The 17,143-nt window shown below is 33.4% G+C and overlaps 1 long non-coding RNA gene across 1 annotated transcript; it reads left to right on the top strand.

The window, feature by feature from the left end:
• The first annotated feature begins 9,068 nt into the window (after positions 1–9,068).
• Positions 9,069–10,295, top strand: LOC130624278 (uncharacterized). The gene is made up of 2 exons (XR_008981195.1): positions 9,069–9,741; positions 9,912–10,295. It is a non-coding gene; the product is annotated as an uncharacterized LOC130624278 (long non-coding RNA).
• Positions 10,296–17,143: the final 6,848 nt, after the last annotated feature.

Below are 17,143 nucleotides of genomic sequence, written 5' to 3'. Positions count from 1 at the left end.
TGCGAAGCAAAAACAAAACAAAAAACAAGTTAAGCGATCATTTTGCATATTATAAATGTAGATAAGAATAGTAGTAGAACATGTCGTAACTGGCTCCGTCTTAATTGGAAAAATAAAATTGTCTATCTCATTTTAAAAGCAGATAAAGCCGCCGTGAGGCATTTTATCTTTTTTATGAACTCCACCGTTGCGGTTACGCAATCTTCCTTACTCCGTTCTCTCCTTCGCAGTTGTCAAGTTTTTGTTGGAAAGTTGTTTATACTTTTTTTAAATGCATTCCTGTGCAAGTGTTAGGAACAGCAGGAAGTTATTACACCATTTTGTTTTATTTTATTATTGTGGTAAAAGTGTACGTACGAAATGGACTCGCTGATTATAGGATCTCATATGTACAATAAAGTCATCTCACAAAATTCTTTACTTAAAGTTCTTACCACTTTTACTCGCAATAAAAGTTCTTAATGCGAGGTCATACCACATGCAGCTTTACACTAAGTATTTACGTGTTTTTAGTCACCTTATGTGACTTTACATCGAATTAGTTTCGTCCTTAACTATGTGTTTAGTGCGACTTAATCAAATAATTCTTATTTTATGTATCTGAAAAATGCACAAGGAATTATTTTCTTCTCGATTCTTTTACTTTTTACTGTTTTTTTTGTTTTGTTTTTTTTTACTCAATTCAGAATTCAGAGGAAAATAATTACTCTTACATTTTTCAGATACATTGAATGAAAATGTAGTTAAGTCGATTTGACTCGTAGAAGATTTTTCCGCAACCAAATGCAATAATGTACCCCAACTTTTGACGTTAAAACAACGAGAAAGAGTTTCTTGTCTAAAAAATAAAAGACACCCTTGTCTATAGTTAATCTTCTCTTCTTAATTCTTAAAAAGAGGAATTTGTAGAAATTGAATGGAAATAACATTAAAATGCAGCGCCACACAAGTGGTGCGCAGAGTACTTTATGATGCATTAATTTACAGAAAGGTATTAACTTGGAAATTTAACTGAACACAAATTAAGAACACAATTTAACTGGGATGACGAAGTCAGCTTTTAGGGGCGCACTAATTTTAGATAGCACGAAAATTCCAATTTGGCAGCTTTTATTTTGATTCACGCACATAGCATGGAAATTAAATTTATTTTTTTAGCCATATACTTGTTACTTTAAAAAAAAGGCTTTAAAAGATATATTATTTCTTCCCTGCTTGCAAATATATCTATAATATAAGTAGTAGATGGTTAAACAAAAGTGAACAAAAGTTTAATTAACATTTCCCAATTCGCGTTAGTCAGTGAATCTTTGAAATTTTATGTGATAACGGAGCATATTTTAAATTAAAGGTAACCAAGGCAATGGATAGTGCCTTTATCAGTCAAAATTAATGATATACATCAATGATTAATTAAGCGAAATAAGTCTGTCTACTGTTGTTAATGCATTTAGCGTTTCACCTTGACGATAGGATGACAGCGTAAGTCAGTTTTTAATGTCAGTATCAAGAATAACGGATTCCTCAGTTCCTTGCTGTCATATTTGATCTTCCTCCATAATCTTTCTACAGCATACTAAACCGTTACTTCTTAATCGGCTTATTCTCAATTACGCGTACTCGCAGTTTCGTTGCCTCACACACTTATCTTATAGTCCAGAGGAGAAGTTGTAGTATTATTGACTCAGTCATCTTTTATTGTAGAAAAAAGAAGATACACTTTAGCGACTTTGCAAGGTATGCAAAATTGTTGTTATGAATACTTTTGATTTCTATGAGGTGTAAAAAGTTTGTTTTTTACTTAATTTCGACGCTAAATATTTTGATGAGTACCTAGCTAGACCTAGTTTCCTCAAATGATGGAATTGCAGATGCATGGGTTGACCAATCAATGACGTATATTATAAGGTTATAACGATAAATTTTGCTGTTCTCAAATATATTTCTTTCGTTTTCGTCTCTTTGCTTGGTGCAAAATCTATTTATAAGAGCAACACATAGCTTCCGATAGTGGCAACAATTAAGAAGAAAGCTATGATAAGAACAAGCTTAACCATGATATGCAGTAAGAAAGAGAGAACATAGAAACAAAAGTACACTTAAGTGTATAAAAAAAATAAATTAAAAGTTACGTATAAAAATTACAGTTACTTGTATCAAAAGAACTTAAACATTAAGTATTGCAACACAGGTGTAAGCATGTTTGAGATGTAGTTCTAAAAGTTTCGTGTGAACGTCATCAGATAATTTACACAGTGTTATGAAACAAACATCTGGCATATTTGCCGCTAAAATTACTGTTGTATTCACATTCGTGAATTAATTACGGAAACTCTGATTTTATCCACATCTGAATAACGCTAACAATAAATTGTTTTTATCAACGAGATCAATATACTTGGAAATATGGTAAAACAGACCACGAAACGTCTTCAGTATTTGTTTTTTCGGGTATGTCACTTCTCAACCGTGCACAACAGCAGCTTGAGAGGAGGGCAAACCCGCGGTAATATATTTTATAAATCTACTTTGCTTTAACAGCTCGTCAGATCCTTCATAAAGTTGTTAACCTTTTCAGAACCTTCGCCATTGTCGTTATTTCTTTTGTACATCGTTTTTTTTTTCTCATATATCCGTAACTGACCTTCTCTATGTCCAAATGACATGACATGTTGACTGATGTTACAATTTCTGACTAAAATGATCATCCGCTGGACATGTAATCACAGACATCAGTTTATTCGAGGAATATTTTGCGAGAGAAATTTCCGCGAGAAAAACTACCGCAAGTGTAAAAAGCCGTGAATTTTGCTATATAAAATTTAATCAACAAATTAAAGATCTTCGCGAATTCTGAAAAATTTACGTTTCTGCAAGATAACATCTCGCGATTCGTATTTTACAATAAATTTTACAATTGCTCGCTGAAGAAAAAGTCGTGTTTACAACAAACGTCTCACAGAGAATAAACATTTTCTTGTTTCTTACCCTATCGTCATCTATGTACCGATGTTGGGTCAATGGTTGTTTTTTAAGTCTAAGCAAAATATATAATTCGAGTTTAGAGAAAAATTTGGCAATTTTAATTAAATTCAGACTTTTTTTAAAAAAGCTTTTAGTGGATAGACTCTCGCGAATCAACGATTTGAAATGTTTGTACCGAATAAACTTTTGAAAAATCGGAAATTCGCGAACTTTTAAAGTATTTCGCCAAATTAAAGTATATTCACTAAATATTAGCAAATTTGCATTATTGTCCCGTTCATATTAACCACAGTCGTCTTAACTTTATTAAAAGCTGTCGGAACCCTAATATAACAACATCACTATTTTTTTTTCAGCTAAAAGACATCGGTGAACACCACATCATATGAAATAAACATCGTCTCTTTGGGATGTGTTGCATCAATGATATTTATTCTCCTAATCGTGGTCATACTCACACACTCAATTCTACCAACAAATGCTCGCCTTAGGTCAAGAACAGAGCGAGCATTACCTAAACATATCTTCTGCTTTGATCAATGTTCAACATCACTTCAAAGATGTTTAAGCGCAAATACGACTTTGGATATACAAGCTATGGTCGTATGCTTTCAAGCTAATCACATTTGTAGGCTAGAATGTAAAAGGAAGAAAAAAGAAAAAAGAAAGAGGAATAAAATATTAAGATAAAGTTCATGGAATACAACAACATAAACCTTCAATTCGTATTTTTCCTCGAAAACATTCGCACAAGGGCAAGACTTTGAAATCTTACGTGCCTGTAAAAGACCATATTTATCTCATACACCTATATTTTGTAATTTTAACAATATTTCATATTTATATTAACATTATATATATATGTACATAGTAGCATTAACATTTTTCAAGGACTAACAGTTTAACTCCAAAGAACAATTTTTTTTTTGATTACTGAATTTAAAATTCAAGAAATCGCTTTTATTTGCCCACAATTTCAGTCTATTTTCCAATCTCAGGTAACTTATGGAGCGACCATGTAAAGTTCGTGTGGAATATAATGACATCTTTATTGCAGCCTTTAGGTTTTGATGTGTTTAGATTTATTATGTTAAAAAAATTTGAGAGTAAGACCTAAGATGCGTTTTAATAACACTTCCCGCGATTGGCACTCGATTTATAAACTAGGGGAAGGCGCGTTTTGGGAATTTGGCAGAACATGAAACGCGGGAAACAACATTTTTGTGTGTCTTCCCCCTATGTTAGCATAATAAAGCTAAACACATCAACACCTAAGGCTGCAATGACGATGTCAATATATTTTACACAATCCCCACAGCTGAGATCTCAAAACTTTATTTTAATTTGAAAAAATTATCAAAAGAAGTATCAAAAAGAATTATCTGAATAAGCCAATAATTAAGGCAAAGACTTCTTATATTAGACATCCTATATGGCAGCGGTTAGACTTTATGCCCTATCCCACCAATTTTCACACCCTTCTAATTAAATAACCAGTAAACCTAAGATGGGAACTACAATCCAGACACATCCACTAATTATCAATCAAGCCAGTAAAATAAGAAGGTATCAAGTTATCATTTTTCGTGTTCTTTTCAGTTTCCAAAAAATTCTGATCCTTAAAAACACCCTATCCGAATTGCAAACATATTAAATAAGCGCCAGGGGCCTAATCGATTCTTTGCAGTACTATGTCATATTTACAAAGGTGTTGGATACACCGATATCAACAAGAATAAATCAATGTATATTAACCATAAGAAAGTGGTTGGAGTTTAATCTCCACGACGTTGACTTATAAAACAAAATAAAATTGTGCCATAAGCAAGTGACTAAGTACGTCTATTATGGTACAGAAATAAAAGTGGAACTTATGCTTGCAATTTTCTTGACTGCAATGAATACAATTTGGACTATGTTAGCACTAATAGCCTTTGTATTTTCTACCGATTTATTTCGTGATACACGATATTTTCACTTTCATACATGCATTATAATTCCAAAAAACAGGTTACATATTTTTATTGTTGAGCATGTGTAAGAACTTGAATGTTAGAAAAGATTGTTAGTTTTTGTATCAGGTGCATGTAAAAATCGACATTTACAAGTTTAAAACAAATTATGTTCATTTTAGCTTGGTATTAAGGCTACAAGAATCTTAAAAACAAAAGTATGAACCAATCTCAAAATCATTATCAGATTAATTATTGTCTTACGTAACTTGACTTAGAGGAGGCCTTTAAAATTTTTTAAAGAGAATCAACAGAATCGCTAAACTGCAATCTTTGCTGACGTTGCAATTAAACATGTGGTCATGCATAAATAATAGACCCATGCTGTTGCTGGTTACTTTAATTAATATTATATCTACCAATTACCTTTAAAAATAAGCCTGCCTGTCTGTCTGCTTACGTTTTAACAATAATTCGTAGTTATTCTATTAGAGAAAACATCAGAACTAATTTCTAGGTATCACCACTCATGAACAATTTTGTGGTGATAAAGTATACCCTCCGTATAAATGATTATCATTCATCACTTGAGTTTTAGCGCTCTTTTATTGTGTATAGTTTATTGAGTTCATTTAGATATTTTTAGAATGTATGTTCAGTGCATCTCACGATCACGTACGAGTAAAATTTAGGGTCATAAACAATTTAAATGTTTTAACATTTTGAACAGTAAATAAAGTTTTGCTCTACTGACTTGGTCATAAGTACTTCTACAGCATTCTCAATACAGAAACGAATAAATGCGTAAGATTGCAAATTTATGGACTTTCTTCCTATAATCTTCTCCCCCTTCCCTGTATCACTGTTGTATCCACATGTCAGGGCACAAACAAGGCTTAAATCAACACTGATGTCGGGGAAAGGAGTAAAACTTACCTTTTTTTTATGAAAAAAATCCCATTTCGCCACTTATTTGGTCTGGGATTGTAGAACATGGCGTTGTGAACAAATTATACGAAAACATGGGCGTTACTTAAAATTCTAAATTAAAGGCGGCAAAAGTATGGTCTTAAAAACACGCTACCAAAATATAACATTAATCTACTTTATTTACATAAGCGATTTCGTGGATTAATTTTTGCAATTCTTGCATGTCCTTATCAATTCATATTATATTTCCGATAACTACATAAAACATATAACTTGTATTCAGTTCTCAAAAATAATCGTATTTAGACATGGTTCCGCAAAAAACTCTTTTTTCTTTCATGGCCTTTCACAACTAAATTTGTAACAAAAATAAGTAAAATTGTAACAAAACATCAGCAGGACTGTACGTGCTTCTTTTCTCTAAGGTTTCCATTGTTGAGCAATCGACAACAGCATGCAAAACAACTATAAACGACCTCAGAGAAAAGTCTTTCTACCACGCCTGACGTCAGACAAAGATTGAAGCAAACAAAAATTGATATCAATTCACAGCTTGAAGGCGAGAGATATCATCGCTTATTGTAGTGGAATTTCAGAATTTTATTTTTTCAGCAGTAACGCGTAGGATAGTTGCACATATTATATCACGAAGTACGAAGAAAGTTTAATTTTTTTCCTTCCTTTTTATTTACGCCTGTTTTTGTTTGTGTGGTTCTTATGTTGTTGCTGTTGTTGTTGTTGCTGTTTCTTCAATGTCCTTGTTTTTATTTACGTTCAGTTATCTTCAATAAAACACTCAGAACTGCTTCAAATAAACGCCTCCTCTATTTAACAAGAAATATGTTTTTATAAAATTCAAGTTTAGGAGAGGTGTATAGTTCAAAGGTGGCATTTGCTTATAGGATGCTTTCTTTGCTCGTAATTTTCCTCTTTTTAACTCGTGAGAAGCGATATATCACTCACAATTTTACCGTCAGTACTTCTGTCTCTGCATAGTTTGAAAACTTAGGGACATAGTGGTCATTTAGTATCAAATTTTTCTCCGAATTTTTTCTTTCGTTCGAAACATTTCTCTTCCAAAGTGTAAAGCACTTCTCTTCCATGAATTAGTAAAAAAAAAAAAAAAATTCAGACCCAATTCTGGCCCGCAATATTGATTGATTAGATTTAGATAACTCACGTTTTTGAATAAATGACATACCGGTCTGGCCATGACAAAGATCAGTGTTCTTAGTAATTAATAACTCTCAAAAATTTTATGTGTAGTGGACCATGCTTTTCTTATTGTTCTTGATTTTCTAATGTTCTAAACAAAAAACCTGTTGTTTTTAACCTAAACTTCCAGTCTGATATTTTTTATGTAGTTTGATTGGTGGACCCTACCATAATGGCATTTTATTGACTAAAATTAACTACTTTGCCACGAAAGTGAATTAATTCGTAATATTATTTTACTCATGCATATGCACAGGAACCTGCTACAATATCAGGCTGTTGGTTAATTAAGTACGTCTCAGCCAAGTATACTTCTCGCGAAAACAAAAACACAAAATAAACGGATCATGGGTGTAAAATTGTGGTCCAGATTTCAAAGTTTAGTTGTGAAGAGAAAGTTCCGGGCCATATGCATAAAAGTGTTACGTGCAGAAAAGAAGTGTCCAAATTCAGCAGAGAACTTTTTGCATTATAGAAGAGAATTACCTTTAAATTGGAAGAGAAGAGAAGTAAGCCAAATGCGATGGCCCTTTTATGTTAATATTAAATGTTTTCTCTATGGCGTCTTTTTTAATTTTTGCTACCCTTGCGCCCCTGTTATGTCCGTCAACACAATATTACTTCATATGGGCGTAAGACATAACTGTCTATGAAAACCATTAGGCAGAATATTAGGCAATGTCTGCTTGATTTTTGCTTACGACAACAATTTATCAGGTGACCAAACATAAAAGCGAGGCTGCTGGTTTAGTTATTTTTAATATTGTATATTACTTGTGATAATTAAAAATAAAAAAACAAAAACAAGAGTAGAGCATTTTTAACCAGAATAGTTTGCAGTTTTGCCTTAAACTTCTTTTAGTTTTGTGTTTTAACGCCTATTTATTTAATTCGTCATTACTTCTACTATTGCTTCAAACTAGTAACGCTAACGCACTAAATATATTGCTTTCGGGCGTACAATGCGCCAATGCATTTTTGTCGTGTTTTTGCCTATTCTTTTGGTTTTCCAAGGTTTTATCATGCTTGAGGGCGTGTGTGGCGTACAGTCTATTGTGTTGTAAAATAACTGTAATAACCTCAAATAGAAATAACTCATTGAGCGCCTTATTGTACCCACAGAAAATCTAAAAACAAGGTAAAAACCCTAAACTCTGATCAATCATTCTCTGTAGAGTTATTTAACACAATTGAGGCCTTTTCCTTGACAGGGTGCATTGAAGCAATCATTATGTAGCACATTTTGAATTTTGCTGACGTTAGCGATTAACCACGATACCAAACTTAAAAATGAGGCAACATTGTTAGTGTGCAATGAGTATTGAATAAGGAACGTCGTAAACAGACCTTAAGAACCTTTGACCAGGTCACTTAGACCCCAACCTGAACCCCAACCTGAAAAGGGTTAACTTTGGTTTCTTAGTTTTATTTTTCTTATATAATATAGAATAAGCAACAATTTTTGTCTAACAAGGTATAAGAATTGGATGAGGGTGGGAAGACTTCTTTGTTTATTAGCTATATTACATTTAACTTAATATTGGATTGTTTTTCACAAAACAGAATTTAAAATTTTGCAGAAATTTAATTTCGTGTTTTACATCCCTTCACATATTTCTTTCTTAGAAGAAATATTTTATCTATATCGTAAAAATCAGTTATGAAAAAAAATAACAAAATCATTAAATCCTCAAAAAAAATAATTGCTTTACGTTATGATCCCTCATAACCTATCCCTCATATTTAGGTTGGCAAATTTTAAAGTTCCTTTTAGAAAGTTGTTATCAACGCTTTTTCTATAATAGATGGCTTATTTCGAACTTGTAAAGGTTCAATTCTTGTTTTAGACTAAGACTTTCGGTTATTTAATTAGAAGCAAATCAATTGCTGATGTCAGCATGAGACCTTAACTAAAATTAACGGTTTATTACGGCTGTTTCGTGGATAGTTCCGTATTATTAGAGTGGCACCAACTAGTGTATTCTAAACGCTTTTTACCTTGCGTACTATAAAAGAAGTAATCCGACTGCGTAGTAGTGGCGAGTTAATTCTATTTGCCAAGTTTCAACATAGCAGAAAAACTTCCTTTATACCAATAAATGCAGACCTTGCTACGATGTCGTATTAATCAAATTGCCGTGTTTCCTATCAAAAAAAAGAAAACTGCGGAAGACAGCCTTTATTGGTTTAAGCTTGCTGTTGCTTCCGTTCTGTTTCTCGTCAATGAATGCTTAAAAGAATGAGAGATAAACACTATTGAAATATTTAAAATTTTGTTTTATTTTGGTTGAAGAGGAAAAATATTTACAACTTATGTATCTATAAATAAACCAATCAATCTAAACAGCTTCAGTATCTCCTCCTTCCAATAAAATACAGAAAAAACATTATTATTCACAGTATGGCACCTCATAGAACACCTGCATGCGCTGTTACAAACATGACGTCAGCATATATTAATAACAAACGTTTCCATGGAAACTACAGAACACAAAATGAATAAAATACAATAGAGAAAAGAAAAAGATATTGCGATTAGGAAATTATCTTTTCATCGGAAAGTAGGGGAGGCTTATATCCTTGTTGAAACTTGCTATATGAAGGATTTTGGTAAAGAAAATTAGCACACACACACAGGCACACAGACAGTAATATACAGGTAGATTTAAAGTTAAGTCGATATATTGGAACAAAGAAATTGAATTTTATTTTCAAGAAACAAACACAAAAACAACTTCGAATAAAGACACTTCTATGTGAAATCTATTATATGGATTTCAATAGATACATAAAAATCGTTTTATTTTTTCTATTCTTTCAACTATATAGCTGTACGGCTCTACGACAATATTCTAGAACCACAACAACATCAAGTATCGAAGAGAAATTTCAATTCTGCATAGAAACTTGTTCTATAACCACTCACCAATGTTTGACAATAGGTGGAAATGAAGTTCAGATGCTTATGGTGTGTTTTCAAGCTCAACAAATATGTAAATCTAACTGTGCAATAGATAGGCTTAGACACAGACGAAGATTTATTTGGAAAGGAAAAGATGACAAACCGACGTAATTATTAGGTTTTTTGTAAAAGATACTTGTTATGGAAATTTTGCTTTGTATTTAATAGAGATTGGATACATTTTATGTTTGCTTTTAATCATGTCACATAACTACTGGTTATTTTTAGAAGATATATTTTGTCTAAATGTACTTACTATTTTTTGTTTTTGAACATTTTATCTATTTTTTCCATCATAACAGTATGAAATAATATTTTAACAATGAAAAAAGATATTAGATTTGCCAATAACTTTAATAATTAAAAATCCACGGAAACTTGACCGTCTCTGAACGCAGCACACGTTTTTTTCGCAGACAGACAATGAGTATCATATTGCCGACTAGTTGTGAGCCCATGGAAATTCCATGAGAATTTGCTGCCGCTACTCGCAGCACACAACTTTTGGCTCATAAACGGACAGTAAGCATTATAATACAAACTAGGGCTGTGAGCCCTCGTTGAATGTTATGAAAATTTGCCGTGGCTACCCGCAGCACCCATCTTTTGGCTCACAGACGGCAGTAAGCATTATATTACAGACTAGATTTGAGCCCATTAAAATTTCCACGGAAATTCGCCTGCCCAACGTATCTTTTGCATCTGTCTTGTCTTGCATCTGCCTATTCGCCTGTTGCTCTGCAGGGATCCAAATTTTGGATAACCAATTTAAACAGACAGGCAATTGGCAATATAAATATAGAGATAAAAACAGGTTAATTTACTTTATTAAAAACAAAACCTCTGGGTAGTCTCAAGTTGTCAATTTTACGAAGACAGCAATGTCAATGCAACATGTACAAGAGGCGTTAGTTTGAAACATCATGATCTATTTTTCTCTGTGTTTGTTGCATTTCTTAGTGCCACGGCATGTTCTAAAAAGGTTTCGTTGTTTTTTGCACCGGATAGGGTGCCTGATAACAACAAATACTCATATTTTAACTTAATGAATTAGCTTCACTTCCCGGCCGGTCTTTTTAGCTAACACAAGACATCTTATTCCGGAATGATTTCCACCTAGATTTTTTTGTAGTGAAATTTTTTTAGTGTCTGTTGCAGGAGAAAGTTACGGAAGCTTATTAGGGCCATGCCTACTCATTTTATTGATTAATGTTGTATCGAAGATCGAAGCTTTATTTCAATCTCAAGATGAAAGCTTCGATCTTCAGATGGAAGCTTCGATCTCGAGATACAACATTGATCAATAAAATGTGTAGGCATGGCCCTAATAAGCTTTTGTAGAAAGTTGTAGAAAATTTAAAATTAAAGTGTAGATGCCTCAAATAAATTTTCAGTGATTCAAGTGAACTTAAGGTTGCTTAAATTTTTCAGCTAATCCTATATCTCTAAACCAGACGAACGTCTAGCTTTTGCTTACTGATAACGGAGAGTGGGTAATATATTATAGTAAAATGAGTTAAGCCTGCTTTGAGAAGTTGTGATATGAAGGCGTAGGTTCGACCACCCCATCTTATCGCGCATAGAAAGTCTGTTACGAAACTGTATAGATGAGATAAGACTGGTACTGCACCGCAATGTGCATAATACAACAATGCGGCTGATTTTTCTTCCTATTGTCCTTTATTTATATTCAGCACAGAGTACAGGTTATAAAACGTTTCCATGTTCGTATACAAGTTCACACCCATATCCGCTGTACTGAAATTTTAACAAGAACGTTAGTTTTATATTTCTCCCTTAAACCTGAACAGCAAAGCTCACATCGAAACAAATAGGATTACTTAATTTGGCAATAGCACGAGTTGGAATCTATTCGTCGGAGAAATACGATTTATTTGTAAATATAAAGTTGACAGCCAGAGAGCTGTCAATTTTGCCAATACCTGCATCTGACGTATATTAGACCCATCCCATGCTTCATCAACGAACAAAAAACACCTAAACGGCGTAATTTTCTTTATTTTCTTCAGAAGGAAAAGTTTTTGCGACATTTTCTGACAGGATTTTAGCGATTTTGGACTGAAATTACAAACATTCTTTCCTGTATATCTCTTATTAAAAAAGCAACAAAGAGCCATTTTTGGAAACTACATATTTCAGTGACTGATTGACCAATATGCCAAACTTTTCATAGATCAAATTGACATAGACCAATCCAAAAAAACTCACTTGCACATGAAAAACTGTTGGCAAAAATCAACGGAAAAGACATACATGGTGGTAACGGTGGCAAGATGTGACCGAGACAAAAGGAAGCTTGCCGATTGGCATTATGATGATGTTACGTGAAAATTAAGGGGAAGCTTTCTGCCATGGATATTCAGTGCAAAGTTCAAATTCTTGAAAGCCAATGATTGAATAAACTGTGCAAAGATATCTTAACAAAAATAAAGAAATACAGGTCAACATGCCTGTACAACATAAATAGAGACATTCACCTGTACTGCAAAATAAAAAGAAGAAGGAGTTGGTGCTTCCCATATTGTATGGTCGTGGGTTTACAAAAAGCTGGTCAACATGCTGGAGCAGTTTGAGAGCGCTTGTACCAATCTCTTTTTACAATTAAAACAAATAAAGTTGCTTAGGGATGACTCACAAATCAAAAATATATAAGCCAAACGTCATTTCTGCTTTACAAGGAGAGAGATGAATTGTATGACATGAAAAATCTTACCACTTGGAAACTCTGAAGTAATTTAATTGAGTCGTCTACACGCGTCACTAAGGATGGAAGTTAGCCAATCAAGGGGTTTGAAATACTACGCAAACAAGATCTATTAATAATCCCGATTTATCAATTTCAATTAAAATTTTACGCTTGCCCACAAACAAGAGTCAGCTTTTGGGGGCGTTGAAGGTAAGATGATTCATGGAGTTGCGCTGCAAGAATGTTTTAGAGAATCTATTTAAAATAAATCCGCTTTAGAGAGGCTCCACTTCATGTGCAAGCACAGAACACAAAAGAGTAATAATATAAATAATTGTGCGACGGGCTATTGAATATGCATCGTCTGTCTCCCATTAATCATAAATACGAATAAATAATCCCTGAAAGACCAACACGCATTGGCGTTTTTGGCAATTACAAGGGAATCTGTATTAGCCGGTATCTTTCACTCGTATTAGCTGGCATCATTCGCCTACATTCACCGTAGTATCTATAATATAATACCCGTATACGTCTGTCCGTCCTTCCGTCCGTCCGTCCGTCTGTCTGTCATGCAAAATGGTAGCTTAGCTGCGCAGGTAGCGAGACGCACGCAATGCGTTATAAAAATAACGGGCGAACCCGTGTTTTTTTCCACGGGCTAACGACTAGTCTAGATAAAAACAGGTTAGTCGTTCTTCAGAGCTCACCGAAAACGACTATACAATTATCCAGCAATGACACAAAAAGAGAAAAATTATTCTTAAGCGTTCGGTATTATGCATGCAAAAAAAAAAGGTTTTAACGCTCTGCGGTAAATAATGTTATTTTAGTGTCTTTATTCTGTATGCTCAAAATCGGTACGTGTAGCTTATAAGAACCTTTAGCTTGTCCTCTAAATCATTGTCTTTACTCTTGGGATAAGTATTGATCTGACAGGCCTACAACAAGTACAAATAGATAGAAATTTTCTGACTAAAAATAATAAAATACACAATGATACCATATGGGCGAGTGAATGTAAACATAGCTCTGGTTTAACTCTAGCCATGTCAGGGAAATGGGGGTGATGGCAGACTGTGCGGACCTTTTGATGTTGCTATATCTGCGTAGCTCAAAATGAGCATTAAATTCTTCAGAAATCCCCATTAAAGACATTGCCCCTCCTGGAAATAATAAACAGGGTATATCCCTTAATATTTGTGAGGCTAGCCATGTAAAATATGTACAAATATCTAGTCCAAGCAATCTTTATTTTCTAATTTGTGGGACTGGACTTTTTTTTCTAATTTGTGAGACTAAAAAAAGTGTCTAACATTAGCATTGATCGTACAAAATAACTTCGCCTTTAATTAATTTAAGAAATTAATAAAACAATTTAACACAAGGTTTAAAATATATTTAAATATAATTATAGTACTCCCTATTCTTAACTACTATATATAACACAAAGTACTCGACTTTCAGAGAGTTTCAAACTACATTAGCTACAAAAAAACCCAATTCTTACCAGTTTAAATGTCTCAGATCTATCTGATCACACAGATTCAAATTTGTTGATTGGACTACATTATATTAACTTAGGGGCTGTTCACATGGAGGCGGGCTGGCTCGGTTAGGCGGGCTGGCTCGGCTAGCCGGGGTGATTTTAATCACGTGTTCATATGAAATTTTTTATATCTCGGCCAGCCAGGATGGAAAAGTTATTTACATTTCACAAAAGATTCATAAACAATGAAGACAAAAGAATGTATTTCGAATTTAAATAATTGATGAGAATTTTTTTAAATTTATTGTTAATTTCATCTCGCCTAGGCGGGCTGGCTCGCCTGTCATTAAACACATTTTTATTTTTCTATGCGATTCTTAATAGCAGCGATATCCCGTTCAGCCGAGCCAGCCCGGTCAACCGAGCCAGCCCGCCTCCAAATAAACAGCCCCTTAGAGAGTTGCTTTTGAAGTCAACTTTTGATTAAGGGACGTTCTGGCTGCCTGAAGTACTTTTTTCGTAGCAGGCTGTTTAAAGATCATATGAATAAACACAAAAACAAACTATTCTTATTTCCAGTGGGCACTTCAACGTTGAAAAGACGTTGCATGTGCACTAAATAGACGTTGGTGAAAATGAAAGTTATTTTACGTATTTCCTTGACGTTTATTTAACGTCAGACAGCAACGTCATATCAACGTACTTTTTATGTTGTTTAGATATTTTTCAGCAATTATTATTCATATTCTTTTCAACGCTTTAACAACAGATATGGAGATTTAGTCAACGCTTAAACAACAGATTCGGAGATTTGGTCAAATCAATCAATAATGTTTGTGTATCCTTTCCCCTGCTTGATTCCGACGTTTTGTGCATGACTATCTCGAATAAAATAATATCGTTTGCATTGTATACAATTTTTTAGCATAATCATCAGTTTTAATTACAGCTTCTCCAATAAAAACAAGTTAAATAAAACAATGGTGTTATAAAGCAGACTTGCATGCCTCCGTATGATGAAACATAACAGAGTTTTATAATAACAAAACAAAATATCAAAACGGGTGCGATGTAAAATCTGTAGTATTTAGTGAAATCAGTTTTATAACTAAATATTAACATGTAGAGGTAAACTTTTTTGCTATTCTAATTCTCTGTCACACAATCAAAATTAATATAAGCTAGGATAATTAGTTTACAAACCATATGCAGGTTAATTATTAAAAAAAAGTTTAATTTTAATACCTTCATACTCGGATCGTCTGTTGCTCTTTTCCTTTATGTAGGGATAGTACGAAATTTACTATTTTTAAAAAAGTTTCCCGCCAATGCCTACGAGGGTTATTACACGCGACAAAGTAGGGGTGTAAATATGTGAGAACGAAGTAAATAAGGAGATATTATTGTATAATAAATTATAATTTAATAATATTGATTGCATTTGAAATATTAAACATTTAAAATACAAGTTCAACTATTTGTTCGCTCGAAACATGCAAACGCCCCTGACAACTATTCGAAGAAATAATTTGAGCGTTTGATACGCTCTGTTGAAAAAACCCATTGAATGTTTGTGTATGTTTCATTTTATGAGTTTATGAGTCCGTGCGAAGCTGCAAATACAAATGTTAATATTTTTATATAAAAAAAAAACTACAGTGAAATGAGTGAAATTAAACATTACGCTGACATAATGTATCCAATAGCTGCGGACAAATTACGCATACAATGATTAAGTCAAATACGCGTTGTTGTTAATACTTTAATGGGATAAATTTTCGTGGGGATTAAATTTCGCGGTTTAGCTCATCCGCGAAATTTTTAGCATTTCCCGGGGACTTATTTTCGCGGAAGAGAGATAATCTAATTTTTCGCGCGGACTTAATTTCGCGGATGAGGTCATGATAGCAATTTTTTAAAAAAAGTAAAGTTGTATAAAGCCTCACCAATCACTTCTACACCGACCAAGACAAAATGTAGTTTTTCATTTTAGTTCAAAGCTCTTTCAACACAACTGTAACGTCAGGTAGAATAAGCACAACTAGATAAAAAACAAAATGAATTTCTAATTGAATTCGAAAAAATGTCCACTACTATTTCACTTTGTGGGATGTGAGAAACTTTCAATTGTTCATCCGTAAGACTGGAAAGAGAACTTAAATTCGGTTGATCATTTGCATTAGAAGCTAGAAGCAAAGGATTAATATCCTTGAAAAGGTCAACTGATGCGAGACCTTTGTCACTTTTCTCTTATCTTTTTTCATCTTCAGTACTCGGTTAATTAATTTACCCTGCAAACAAGGAAGCCTCAGACTTTGAAAACAAAGAAACACAAAAATTTAAAATGTCGCGGATCAAGCAATTTTTCAAAGTTTTCGCAGGGACAAATTTTCGCGGATGGCCTTTTTCTAATTTTTCGAAGGGACATATTTTCGCGGATAGTACCCAAATCCTCGAAATGCGCGAAATTTAAACCCCGCGAAAATTTATCCCATTAAAGTAAAACAGCTTTGGTGCGTAAAGAATAAAATATTCTTAGTCAGTAGTATACTTTAAATTCCTAGTTTATGCTTAACAATTTGTTATTTTGTTGGACAGTTTTGGAATAAGACTTCTATAAACGTCTGTTTAAAATATAACTTGGCAAAAACCAGCTGAGATGAATTAAAATAAATAAACAATCTTACTAAAAAGTTGTGTAAACGTCGATATGGCATCAGTAGAATTATCTTTGCAGACGCGATGTTAAATAAACATCTTTTATTGTCGTTTAAACAACGTCTTGTATTCGACGTTGTATCAACGTTGATGTTACTTCTGGTTAAAACAATGGAGAGAAAACAACGTTGGCAAAATGTTGATGATACGACCGTTGAATTCAAGTCCTGGTACAATGTTGAAAA

This window comes from Hydractinia symbiolongicarpus, chromosome 13 (genome assembly GCF_029227915.1).
Source record: "Hydractinia symbiolongicarpus strain clone_291-10 chromosome 13, HSymV2.1, whole genome shotgun sequence".
Lineage (NCBI taxonomy): Eukaryota > Metazoa > Cnidaria > Hydrozoa > Anthoathecata > Hydractiniidae > Hydractinia > Hydractinia symbiolongicarpus.
This window is presented reverse-complemented; position numbering and strand designations above follow the sequence as displayed.